This window comes from Caretta caretta, chromosome 2 (genome assembly GCF_965140235.1).
Source record: "Caretta caretta isolate rCarCar2 chromosome 2, rCarCar1.hap1, whole genome shotgun sequence".
NCBI lineage: Eukaryota > Metazoa > Chordata > Testudines > Cheloniidae > Caretta > Caretta caretta.
Window position 1 is genome coordinate 67,322,771 of NC_134207.1, and position 11,359 is coordinate 67,334,129.

Sequence of the window (11,359 nt, forward strand, 5' to 3'; positions counted from 1 at the left end):
CAACAACAGCTACCCTTATCAACTGGTAGAGTAAATAACCTTAAATTCTATATATGATGTTTAACATGATACTGAATATACACAAATGTGAAAAGGGACCCTTTACACTAAATGATAAAATAGAAAATCACCTAATTACCTTTTTGGAAGCCATTGTTAGATTTATATAATTAAAAAAAACACCTGAAGGGATTCTTGCCTTTTGTCTGCTTTGTTTCCATGCAACTAGGCGCAGTCGAGAGATGGAAATAAACTACCCTTCCTTTCCTTCTTTATTTTCCCCAATTCCCCCTTCCTTTTTTTTTTTTAAACGGCATAGTAGGAAAATCAAGGGAAAAATATTTTACAGTTGCCATTATAGGCATCTGTAAAATCTCTCCGTGACTTAACAAAAATAATGATTCACTGCCTTCTTCCTTTACCACCTCCACCCCCCACCCATTCAAAGCTTGCTCTTATAATGGAACTTGAACTTTTTAATACATACCAACATTCCTCCCATTTTTATGTACAAGTTTAATTAATGTGACCACTACCCCTTTATGGCCCCATTCACAAATTCACTAGTAATTCTATCAACTATCCTCATATATCTCTCTCCTCTTGGGGTAAGTCTACACAGCATTTTGGAGAAGGCCATGCTAGCCCTGTTCCAGTCTGGAAGGCTAAGGCTAGTGCTCTATAAATAGCTGTACAGACAGTGCTTTGAAGTTGAAGCTTGGGCTGAAGCTCAGACTCTGAAGCCTAGGCTCCAGCCCAAGCCGCAACTTCAAAGTGCTGTCTGCACAGCTATTTTTAAAGCACTAGCCCAAGCCCCGCTAGTCCAAGTCTGTCAACCCAAGCTGGGAGGCTTGCTCCAAAAATTGCTGCACAGACATACCCTCAGACTTTTCTTCTCACTCTCGTTTTCCCTCCTTTGTCCATTCTCCATATTTCACCTCATTCTTACCCCTCTCTCTTCAGTCTCTCATTTCCTTCCACTTCTCTTCTCCTTCACTCCTCCTCTATCTGCATTCAAACTCACTATACATCCCAAACTCATTCTTCTCACCATGCACACACACTCTTCCTTAGAGTATATCTATACTACAAGTGCTACAGTGGCACAGCTGACACTAACACTGTGGAGTAGACACGGAAGGGGTTTTTCTGTTGCTTTAATAAATACTCCCTCCTCAGGGGTGGTAGCTGGATCGACAGAAGAATTCTTCTGTCTACCTCGCACGGTCTTCCACAGGGCTCAAATTGGTTTAACTACATCTCTCAGGAGTGTGAATTTTTCACACCCCTAAGCAATACAGCTAGTTTGACCTAAATTTTATGTGAAAACCATGTCTTAGTCTGTAAACTGCAGTATTAAAGGACCCTCTTGTTTTCTCTTGACTGAGTTTAAGAAGATTTTAGATATATTTTCACTGACCAGAACAAGCTTAAAAATTTCCTCACAGTTATAAATGCAGTTTTTCAAACTCAGATTGTAAAAGCAAATTAATAAAGTGATACTGTAGATAAAAGACTGGATGAGGAGTGAGATCTACATTACATACTATACTTTGCAACAGATTTTGTTTGTTTGGGTTTAACTAGTCATTTTTAATCCTTCAGTAGTACTTACCTACCTTACTTACGTAAGTGTTGTCTATTAATATTTGACACTAAGATTCTCAAATCTCAAAAAAAGAAAGGTAAGCAGCAGGATACGAACCCTGGACTTCAGGAAAGCAGACTTCGACTCCCTCAGGGAACGGATGGCCAGGATCCCCTGGGGGACTAACTTGAAGGGGAAAGGAGTCCAGGAGAGCTGGCTGTATTTCAAGGAATCCCTGTTGAGGTTACAGGGACAAACCATCCCGATGAGTCGAAAGAATAGTAAATATGGCAGGCGACCAGCTTGGGTTAATGGTGAAATCCTAGCGGATCTTAAACATAAAAAAGAGGCTTACAAGAAGTGGAAGGTTGGACATATGACCAGGGAAGAGTATAAAAATATTGCTCGGGCATGTAGGAATGATATCAGGAGGGCCAAATCGCACCTAGAGCTGCAGCTAGCCAGAGATGTCAAGAGTAACAAGAAGGGTTTCTTCAGGTATGTTGGCAACAAGAAGAAAGCCAAGGAAAGTGTGGGCCCCTTACTGAATGAGGGAGGCAACCTAGTGACAGAGGATGTGGAAAAAGCTAATGTACTCAATGCTTTTTTTGCCTGTTTTCACTAACAAGGTCAGCTCCCAGACTGCTGCGCTGGGCATCGCAAAATGGGGAAGAGATGGCCAGCCCTCTGTGGAGATAGAGGTGGTTAGGGACTATTTAGAAAAGCTGGACGTGCACAAGTCCATGGGGCCGGACGAGTTGCATCCGAGAGTGCTGAAGGAATTGGCGGCTGTGATTGCAGAGCCATTGGCCATTATCTTTGAAAACTCGTGGCGAACGGGGGAAGTCCCGGATGACTGGAAAAAGGCTAACGTAGTGCCAATCTTTAAAAAAGGGAAGAAGGAGGATCCTGGGAACTACAGGCCAGTCAGCCTCACCTCAGTCCCTGGAAAAATCATGGAGCAGGTCCTCAAAGAATCAATCCTGAAGCACTTGCATGAGAGGAAAGTGATCAGGAACAGCCAGCATGGATTCACCAAGGGAAGGTCATGCCTGACTAATCTAATCGCCTTTTATGAGGAAATTACTGGTTCTGTGGATGAAGGGAAAGCAGTGGATGTATTGTTTCTTGACTTTAGCAAAGCTTTTGACACGGTCTCCCACAGTATTCTTGTCAGCAAGTTAAGGAAGTATGGGCTGGAAGAATGCACTATAAGGTGGGTAGAAAGCTGGCTAGATTGTCGGGCTCAACGGGTAGTTATCAATGGCTCCATGTCTAGTTGGCAGCCGGTATCAAGTGGAGTGCCCCAAGGGTCGGTCCTGGGGCCGGTTTTGTTCAATATCTTCATAAATGATCTGGAGGATGGTGTGGATTGCACTCTCAGCAAATCTGCGGATGATACTAAACTGGGAGGAGTGGTAGATACGCTGGAGGGGAGGGATAGAATACAGAAGGACCTAGACAAATTGGAGGATTGGGCCAAAAGAAATCTGATGAGGTTCAATAAGGATAAGTGCAGGGTCCTGCACTTAGGATGGAAGAACCCAATGCACAGCTACAGACTAGGGACCGAATGGCTAGGCAGCAGTTCTGCGGAAAAGGACCTAGGGGTGACAGTGGACGAGAAGCTGGATATGAGTCAGCAGTGTGCCCTTGTTGCCAAGAAGGCCAATGGCATTTTGGGATGTATAAGTAGGGGCATAGCGAGCAGATCGAGGGACGTGATCGTTCCCCTCTATTCGACATTGGTGAGGCCTCATCTGGAGTACTTGGGCCCCACACTTCAAGAAGGATGTGGATAAATTGGAGAGAGTCCAGCGAAGGGCAACAAAAATGATTAGGGGTCTGGAACACATGAGTTATGAGGAGAGGCTGAGGGAGCTGGGATTGTTTAGCCTGCAGAAGAGAAGAATGAGGGGGGATTTGATAGCTGCTTTCAACTACCTGAAAGGGGGTTCCAAAGAGAATGGCTCTAGACTGTTCTCAATGGTAGCAGATGACAGAACGAGGAGTAATGGTCTCAAGCTGCAGTGGGGGAGGTTTAGATTGGATATTAGGAAAAACTTTTTCACTAAGAGGGTGGTGAAACACTGGAATGCGTTACCTAGGGAGGTGGCAGAATCTCCTCCCTTAGAGGTTTTTAAGGTCAGGCTTGACAAAGCCCTGGCTGGGATGATTTAACTGGAAATTGGTCCTGCTTCGAGCAGGGGGTTGGACTAGATGACCTTCTGGGGTCCCTTCCAACCCTTATATTCTATGATTCTATGAAATGAAAGGAGCTAAAGTCACATAATTTTAATGATAATATTTTAACAATAAGCAACACATTCATATAAAGCAGAGACAGGAGTAAATGAAAACATGCAACAAATGAATACTAAATGCCACTAAGACATCCACTAAAATTTTTCTTGAGTTTCTTAAATTATCTTCTTGACTGCTTATCACAGTCTCTTTACACTTATTTCCTACAAGGAACACAGATATTTCAAGTTTGCTATAGCTCCTCTTGAAAGAAAGCATGCATTTAAAGTGACCATTAAAAATCTGGACTATCATATTTTGGATTAACTATGCCTGGGTGCTCTGCAAGAGCATTACATCCCAAGAAAATTATCCATATGCTTTATCAATTAAAAACCTTAACTGGCATAAAGCAATGTCAAAGAGCACTGATGTTGCTCTGATACATAAAATATTACCCAAAATGTCTTACTTCCTTAATGATTCTTCCAAAAATCTGTCCACATTAGTGACATACATTTGCCTTCTGTTTTAAACATTCTCCTTTGAATTTCAAAAGCCTGAGTTTACATTCTCAAAGCCCAGCCCTGCAAGGTTTACTGTGTGGTGCCTGAACAGAGGCCCAATTAATACAACTAGGTTCTGTCTGGGGCCTTAGATTCCATATATCTGCTAAATTTCTTTATTAAATGGTCCATATGTAATTTTGTTGTCATCCTTCTTGGAGAAGAAGGAAGCACTTGGCTGCAATTAAAGACTGTCTGTAACAGCGGCCTAGCAGGCCGGTGCTAGGATGCATCCGTTGTCTGTCTGCCCTTGCTCTCTTTGGTCAAAGAGTGAATTTTAGTGCTTTGGCCCCCTGGTTAAAGCAAAAGTCTGCTCCTTCCAGGATAACAAAGGTCCCAAGCACAGAATTAAAATACATCAGTGGTTTTCCTAGGACTACAGCATTCACACCTGTTATAATTCAAGGCTTCACTACCAACCTTCACCCACCATCTGGCTAAAGAGTTCTTTAGCCCTCCCTAAAACAACAAACGCACACCTTTTTTCTTAGGCCCCTTACTGCCAGGCTCACAAATCCTGGGTCACATGGATTTCCACACTATCCTTCTAGGTGGCACTCAAGTGGGTGAGAGGGCATGTCTTTTCTCTGCTACAGGCTCCAGCCCAGGCCCCTAAACGTGAATGCCTTTCCCCTATAACTTCCATCATTGCACTATGCCTTCCCCGGTCCTTTCCAAAACTACTTGCTTTTTATTCATACCTAAAGGGACATGATGGGAGCAGCAAACAGGCCCTAGGTGGCAGATCCTACTCAGCAGACAATGCATCTGACAAAGTGGGTATTCACCCACGAAAGCTTATGCTCCAGTACGTCTGTTAGTCTATAAGGTGCCACAGGACTCTGCCGCCATTGCAAAAGGAACTCTTAGAACAAGAAGTGGCATGTGATTGGAAAGCCATGGAGATAATAGTTGTTGGCAGACGTCCACAAAGAGAAAGAATAATCCTTTTATGTATCAAGGGGTTCAAGTAATTCATTCTGACCTCCATCCTAGATTTCTCTATTTGTGTGTTTTCTTAGTTGTTCGTGTTAGTTTGTGCTTATTTTTTAGTTAAATTTCTCCTCTTCCCCCATATGAAAAGGGAAAACAACACAGTAGCCATCAGAGGAAATACATACTCACCTCTACCCACTCCTACCATGTGACAGGAGTATTTCTTGAAATGGATTGAGGTTATAAAAAGTGAGTAGGCCGGGGGTGGGCGGGGACGGAGGGTGAGTTCATTCAATTACCAGCATGCCTACGTGTCCCACCATTACTACAGAATTGTTTTGTTTCTGTTGTTCAAGGGGTGGTGTTAGGGGAGCAGGGTTAAGGTTGTTTGGTTTATCTGAACTGTGCATTTCTTTACTTTCAGACATTTACATGTAATCTTAATTCTGAATTTCCAGTTCGTGTTTAGGAAAATTACAAGATATATTTAAGGGATTTTTTTTAATTAAGCAATCTGTATACATTTACAACCTTAACTGTAGTTTATGCAGGTTTTTTGGCCTGGAAATTGTCTTGGGTTTTTTTCTTTGTCAGTTTATCTCCCCAATTTGGAATACCAAAATATACTTTCAGAAAAAGAGTCACATTACTTTCCCCCCCGCCTTCCTAGGAATGTTCCCACACTGAAAGTTTCCAATAACAATCTGAGATTTCACATTCCCACCATGTCAGAAGTCCACAAGGAACAGACACTGAAAATGTTGATACTAATTTTAAAAACTATAGAAAAAAGAAAGAAAAAAGTAATATCAAAAGATACAAGGTAATAAAGTATGGTGAATTATCTGCATATGGAACTGGAAATTATCACGGTGTACTTAGGGTTTGTTAGAAAGGTGTACCACTTTAACTATGCCGGTATTGTAAAAACAGAACAACCCTCCCAGTCTGGACACAGTTTATACTGATCTACTGTAGCCATTCCATACGAGAAAGTGGAAGTCACCTTTATACCAGAGTAATTACACCCACACCAGGATTTTTAGTGGTATAACTATTTTGGTAACAATAAAAACAAAAAAAAATCCGTACACCTAAAAGTTATCAGGTTAAGGGCAGATTTGGCCTTACAATCATTTTGTCATACTGGAATGGCCTTTCATAATGAACATGGACCACATTATCAGCTCTTGTGAAAAAATCCACCAGAGGAGAAAGTTACAAGAAATATTCCACATGGCTGAGGACATAGGAAACTTGATCCCTCTGGGAACGGATCAGCAGCTGCATGGAAGAGGCCATGGGCATGGTTGCTTAACTGCATGGTGTAAAAGCATCTCTGTAAAAACCCTACAGTTGAGGATCTCAGGACATCCACTCTAGAGCGCCTGCCCCTCCATTTCCCCATGATGGCCACCACCACAGTTAGCTCAGTTGCCACTGAAACCTCCTGTGGCACCTGCCTGCTACCTCCAAAGACTGTTAAACCCTGAAGAGGAAGTTAACATTGAAACACAAAACAATAATCTGTGACAGATTGCCGTGTAATTTAGGGCCCTTTTGACTGGGATCATGCCATGGAGAGTAGCTGTTCTGAGTTAAATCTCAGCCACAGCTCTCGGGACCATGGGCATATGACAAAAATATCTGCCTCAGAAAGGGCTGCTAATAATTGTTAAGAATGCTGCATAGCCACATCTCTGCCACCCCTTCCAGATATCACATTTTCTGCACAGATTAAGACACAAACATGCAATGCTGACGCTTAACTTTAGTTACAGTAGTCCCATGAATACATGCATAAGTGCTTATTGAATCGGGGCTTTAATCACTCTGTGCAACAGAGGAGGTTGCTGGATACTTTGCAAGTTTCAGAAAAAACAATTCACCATAGAGTGAGTCTAACAGCGCAAATGACACTCTGATTCTTTACTCCACAAACATATTTTCATATACTTAGGATAGGGCTGTCAATTAATCACAATTAATTCAAGCGATTAATTCAAAACAAATTAACTCAATTAAAGAAATTATTTGTGATTAATCACAGTTTTAACTGCACTGGTAAACAATAATTGAATGTCAATTTAAATTTATTATAAATATTTTTGGATGTTTTTCTACATTTTCAAATAAATTGATTTCAATTACAACACAGAATACAAAGTGTACAGTGCTCACTTCATATTATTTTTAAAACAAAAATTTGCACTGTAAAAAAGATAAACAAAAGAAATAGTATTTTTCAATCCACCTCATTCAAGTACTGTAGTTCAATCTCTTTATTGTGAAAGTGCAATTTACAAATATAGATTTTTTTACATAACGGCACTAAAAAAAAAAACCACAATATAAAACTCAAGAGCCTGTAAGTCCACTCAGTCCTACTTCTTATTCAGTCAATAACTAAGACAAATAAGTTTGTTTACACTTACGGGAGATAATGCTGACCACTTCTTATTTACAAGGTCACCCAAAAGTGAGAACAGGCATTCACATGATACTTTTGTAGCTGGCATAGTGAGGTATTTAGGTGCCAGATAGTCTAAATATTTTTATGTCCCTTCGTGCTTTGACTACCATTCCAGAGGACATGCTTCCATGCTGATGAGGCTCATTAAAAAATAATGTGTTAGTTAAATTCGTGACTGAACTCCTTGGGGGAGAATTGTATGTCTCCTGTTCTGTTTTACCTGCATTCTGCCATATATTTCATGTTATAGCAGTCTTGGATGATGACCCAGCACATGTTCGTTTTCAGAAGACTTTCAAAGCAGATTTGACAAAATGCAAAGAAGATACCAATATGAGATTTCTAAACATAGCTACAGCACTCGACCTAGGTTTGCCTGTCGGATGTCTATATTTTCTAACTAGTCCCAGTTACGAGTCTAAGAGGTTTTAAGCAATGTCTCCCCCATCTCCCTTTACAGTCAATTCCACGGTCTTGACTCCTTGCCCTGTGAGGAGTATTAAGGCAGTATTAAGGCAGGCATTAAGAATCTGAAATGCCTTCTGAAATCTGAGGGGGATGAGGTGTGGAACGTGCTTGTCAGAAGTCTTCAAAGAGCAACACTCCAGTTCGGAAACTACAGAACCCAAACCACCAAAAAAGAAAATCAACCTTTTGTAGATGGCATCTGATTCTGATGATGAAAATGAACGTGCGTCAGTCCACACTGCTTCGGATCGTTATTGAGCAGATCCTGTCATCAGCATGGAAGCATGTCCTCTGGAATGGTGGTCGAAGCATGAAGGGGCATATCAATGTTTAGCACTAAGGAATGGATTAAACTGATCTTTTCAGAGCATTTTAAAATAAGTGAGGCACTCAGTTTAAGTCTACACACGCACAAAGCTATCTACTATTAAGAACACACAACAGATTTTGTATGTAGGACAAGAAGTGAAAAACATTTTTGTAACAAATTAACATTTATACTTTTATAGCATCAGCCCTATGAGCCATACTCTACAATTGAACATTTAGCATCAATATGTTGGAAAAGGTAAGGATATAAACATTTTACAGATGAGGAAACTGAGGCTCAAAGGTTACTTTCCCAAGATCACCCAGGAAATCTATGAAAGAGTTAGGAATACAAACAATTTTTAAAACCTATAACTAAGTTATTAAAAGAACTACATTCCCAGATCTTTTAAAGGTATGTTAAATCTTTAAGGCAAGAAAACTAATGCTGTCATTTTAAGTACAAGGGACAATTGCATATAATGAAGCGAAAGCAACTATCAGCTTCAGTATGTCTGAGTTAACCTATGTGTGATCAATTTTTGATCTTTAACACTGAGATAACAGGGATCAAGATGCAAATTACATGAATTTTCACGTTAAGTAAAACTTGCAAAGTTAAATGTTTAAATGCATATACTTTTCAGATTCTGTAACATAACATCTTATTGTACATCCTATTTGCTTAGACTAGGTTTTTGAAAGACTTCTTTCCTTCACAGACCATCTCCTCCCCCTACAAGTGATCACATATTAGGTCATATGACACATCACTACCTTTCCAACAGTAATGTAAAACAAATTGACTTCGCTGAACTCTGAGCAATGGCTCTGAAAAAGTATTTTCTAAGAAAAATATAATATATATCATAATAATAGCAGGAAAGGGAATATAGAAAAACCCCTGGTACATTTCATTTTGGATAAGTCTTCTCTCTTCCCTCACCTAAAGTTTCCTTCAGAGTCAAATCCTCCCTTGAAACAAAACCTGTCAGTGGTCCTTAAAAAACCAGTCACAAGACAGGACTAATTTCATGTAATGTTGTGACAGATGTGTACCAGATTCTGAACAGGGCATTAGCCTGACCCACAGGAAGAAGCCTTGTGCTTTACCCTGCATCACAGAGAAAGAGAATTAGAGGAGGAAGGAAGTCCACACTTCTTTCTGAGTCAAAAAAACACACCCGAAGGGTTAAACAGCTACTCTCAGTTTCTGTCTCCTGGGCCACGTGTTTTCCCTTGACATTAATGAGGAATTTAGGAACAAGCAAACCACTTTATTTCTGAGCAGTTTTATAGTGAAAAAAAAAAAAAGAGTTGGGGGACTTGTCCTGTTACTGGAGCTACAATAACCTGATCTTAAGTAAAAAGAACTAATAAAAATTTGGCACCGCAATTTGTCTCTATGCAGAGAGGCAGCTGGGCTTTCCAACAGCAGGGATAGCCCACCACATTATTGCATCTTATTCTGAGAAGTGAATTGTGCACTACTGAGACAAACAACCTTTTCACTTTTCTTTGTCATTCCCCCCGCCCCCAACCCACCACAGCTGCTTAGGCACCGATCCTGCAAACACAGAGGAACGTGAGTATATTGAAACATGCCTTAAAGGGCAACAGTGGCATTAAAATCAAGTGCATGGAGAAAAACTGTCAGCGCTCCAGGGTTCGAGACGTCCCAACTAGACAGCAGGATCCTGCTGAGTGCATCTGCCCTGTTACGTTTAATATCAGCTATCAAATCCCTCCAGCATCAAACATTTAACCCTGCAAGGAAAATCCTTCCGAAAGCCTTGTGTGTCCAACCTCTCCATCATAACTTTTCCCTCTCTCTTTGCAGCTACAAGGGCTGCAGGCTCCGTCTGCTCACACACAAAACCCAATCCCTCCCCCCTTTAAAAACAGCTTTCCGCTTCCCGAGCTGCTGGGGAAACTTCCACCTCCTGCTGTCACAACTCCAGACCCAACGAGCCCGAACCAGACCCTATATCGCAAGAGGAAAAGGGGGGGGACGACACGTGAGGTGGGGGGGAAGAAACACCCCGACGCCCACAGATGTTCTTGCAGAATAAGCTGCTACCCCCAGAAGCGAGCTCCGGGAAGCCCAGCCTCCGTGCAAAGCTTTGACACCGAGGGGGCCGGCAGCGGGAGCTGCAGCTACTTGGGACAACAATAAGCGCGTGCAGCCGGGCACTGCCTCCCCCCGGCTCCCCGCTCGCAGAGCTGCCTGCCGCGCGGCGCCCTTACCGTCCCTGCCGGCCTCTCGCGGGCGCCTCTGCTCCGGGGGGCGGCTGCGCGCAGGCAGGGGGCAGCCGGCCTCCTGCGGGGAAGGCGGGGAAGCCGCCGCCGAGAGGAGGAGGCGGAGAGCAGCGAGCCGCGCGGTGGGCAGGCGCCTCCCGTGCAGGCAGCGCTTCCTCCCGGCACTGAATGAAACTCTCCCGGGCGCTGCTGCTGCTGCTGGCGGCGGGGGGAGGCAGAGCGCAGCCGGGCTCTTCCCACTGCCCCCACGCGCGGAGGGGAGCGGAGCTACGGGCTCGGCCGTGCCCCGCGCCTCCCAGCGCCTCGCCCGCCCCCCGCCCTCGGCTGCGCCCGCCTCCCGGCCTTTGCCTAGGGTGAGCGGCCGCTCGGGAGTCGGCGGCTCCGCGCGTCTGGCGGCGCGGCGCGGCCCGGGCTGCAATGGTTTGGTCCACGCTGAAATGGGGAGGGACTGGGGGGGGGGGTGCTGCACACACAATGGGCTGAGCCGGGCTCTGGGTTGGCGCGGCTGGGAGCCTC

General features: G+C 43.3%; 1 protein-coding gene across 4 annotated transcripts in view; it reads right to left on the reverse strand.

The window, feature by feature from the left end:
* Positions 1–11,119, reverse strand: part of FAM110B (family with sequence similarity 110 member B) — a 188,949-nt gene extending 177,830 nt beyond the window's left edge. For all 4 annotated transcript variants that reach the window (XM_075125198.1, XM_048840733.2, XM_048840737.2 and 1 more), the window contains exon 1: positions 10,832–11,119. The gene's annotated coding sequence lies outside the window, so the exon portion shown is untranslated. The remainder of the gene's footprint in view (positions 1–10,831) is intronic.
* Between the last annotated feature and the right edge of the window lie 240 nt (positions 11,120–11,359).